The following is a 2,326-nucleotide window of genomic DNA, read 5'->3' as shown; positions in this document are numbered from 1 at the left end:
AACAGCAGCTGACTTTATTTTTCTGGGCTCCCAAATCACTGCAGATGGTGATTGCAGCCATGAAATTAAAAGATGCTTGCTCCTTGGAAGGAAAGTTATGACCAATCTAGACAGCATATTAAAAAGCAGAGACATTACTTTGCCAATAAAGGTCCATCTAGTCAAGGGTATGGTTTTTCCAGTAGTCATGTATGGATGTGAGAGCTGGACTATAAAGAAAGCTGAGTGCTGAAGAATCGATGCTTTTGAACTGTGGTGTTGGAGGAAGACTCTTGAGAGTCCCTTGGACTGCAAGGAGATCCAACCAGTCCATCCTAAAGGAGATCAGTCCTGGGTGTTCATTGGAAGGATTGATGCTGAAGCTGAAACTCCAATACTTTGGCCACCTGAGGTGAAGAACTGACTCATTGGAAAAGACCCTGATGCTGGGAAAGATTGAGGGCAGGAGGAGAAGGGGATGACAGAGGATGAGATGGTTGGATGGCATCACCGACTCAATGGACAAGAGTTTGGGTAAACTTTGGGAGTTGGTGATGGACAAGGAGGCCTGGCATGCTGCGGTTCATGGGGTCTTAAAGAGTCAGAGATGACTGAGTGACTGAATTGACTCAGTTTTCTATTTGTAAAATGAGCATGATAAACCCAATCTTCCAGGATTATGGTGAGAATTAGGTAAACTGTTTAAGTTTCTTGTGCCTCCCAACATTTGCCACATGTTTAAAATTCATCTCAGTAATGTACCTCCAGTTCCTAAGACTGTATGGCACAAATGTGGAAATGATAACATTTATAAAGACAAAATCTTCACAAATCTCACAGTTGATCCTCACTAAATAATTTTCTTTTTTTGACCTCACTGCACAGCATGTGAGATCTTAGTTTCCTGCGTGCCTGGATCTCAGTGGTATCTGACTCTCTGAGACCCCATGGACTGTAGCCCACCAGGCTCGTCTGTGCATGGGATCTTCCCACAGGAATATTGGAGTGGGTTGCCATTTCCTTCTCTAGGGGATCTTCCCAACTAAGAGATAGCACCCCAGTCTCCTGTGTCTCCTGCATTGCAGGCAGATTCTTTACCACTGATCTGTTGGGACAAATGCTCAGTCATGTCTGACTCTTTGTGACCCCGAAGACTGTAGCCCGCTAGGCTCCTCTGTCTATGGGATTTTCCAGGCAAGAATACTGGAGTGGGGTGCCATTTCCTCCTCCAGGAGATCTTCCTGCCCCAGGATTGAATCTGCATCTCCTGCACTGCAGGTGGATTCTTCACCCCTGAGTCACAGAGGAAGCCCCTTAGTTCCCTAACCAAGGATCAAACCTGCACTCCCAGCATTGGAAGTGCAGAATCTTAATCACTGGATCGCCAAGGAAGTCCCCCCTCAATAAAGAAATTTATGTGCATATACATACATGTGTGTAAAATGAAGAGGGAAAAGAACTCTAGGAATCAATGGTAGGGTGGGATGGATGACACGGTGTTTGGATCTGAAGCTCTGGATTCAAATTCAACCTGGACCTCTGACAGCTGGTTTCTCCTTCGGGTGATCTCCCCTTAACTTTTGGGTCTTCTTTGTTGAGTCGTCGTGTCCCACTCTTTGCCACCCCATTCACTGGGTCTTCTAAGCGGCCTCACATCCTTTAGGGAAAGATCCTAGACAAACAACAACCTTGGGTTCCCACTCTTGAAAAGGGCACAAGGCTCCTAGGGTTTTGGGGGAGCCTACACTGAAAGCAGCTAGAAACTCTGGGGCGGGGGCGGAGGGGGTGCTCTGTACACGCATGAAGAAGGGCGGAGGCGCTCAGGGAGACCAGCACCGTCCCAGAAATGCAGAATCGCCAAGAGAAAAGCCCTAAGAGGGCAGGACACTTGCAAAGAAAATAAAGGTGAATTCCAGGCATGAGCTGTCGGCGAGGAAGGGGGACCTCCCCGCTCCCTCCGCCCCCAGGTGCGCGGCCCGCGCCGCCCACCCCCGGCGCCCGGCGAGGGAAGCCGCGCTCTAGGACCCGAGGAGGAGGGACTGCAGGGAGACCGAGCCTCCAGCGGGTGCTGCCGCGAGCGGCCGGCCGGCGGGGAGGGCTGGAAATGAAAGTAAAGCGCTCCGGAGCCACATGGACGGAGCTGCCGGGGCGGCGGCGCCGGGAGCAGGATGCGGCTGCCCGTAATTAAATAGCATTTACTCTTATTATTACTAATAATAATAACGTAATCATACCTCTAGTCATAGCATACCATTTATCGGGCTCGGCGCAGGCCCGCGGGGAGCGCAGCCCGGCCGAGGTGAGTGCAGCGTGCGGCCCGAGCCCCGCGGGGCAGAGGCCGGGGGGG

At 50.9% G+C, this 2,326-nt stretch overlaps 1 protein-coding gene across 3 annotated transcripts in view; it reads left to right on the top strand.

Annotated features, from left to right (window-relative positions):
• The first annotated feature begins 1,956 nt into the window (after positions 1-1,956).
• ZC3H7B (zinc finger CCCH-type containing 7B) overlaps positions 1,957-2,326 on the top strand; it is a 55,988-nt gene continuing 55,618 nt past the window's right edge. For 2 of the 3 annotated variants that reach the window (XM_010830086.1, XM_010830078.1), the window contains exon 1: positions 1,957-2,278. The gene's annotated coding sequence lies outside the window, so the exon portion shown is untranslated. The remainder of the gene's footprint in view (positions 2,279-2,326) is intronic. The other variant, XM_010830094.1, reaches the window with a different exon arrangement.

This window comes from Bison bison, unplaced genomic scaffold (genome assembly GCF_000754665.1).
Source record: "Bison bison bison isolate TAMUID 2011002044 unplaced genomic scaffold, Bison_UMD1.0 scf7180017858886, whole genome shotgun sequence".
In the NCBI taxonomy this organism is placed as follows: Eukaryota; Metazoa; Chordata; class Mammalia; order Artiodactyla; family Bovidae; genus Bison; species Bison bison.
Note: the sequence above shows the minus strand (reverse complement) of the source record. Positions and strands in the feature narration are given on the sequence as shown.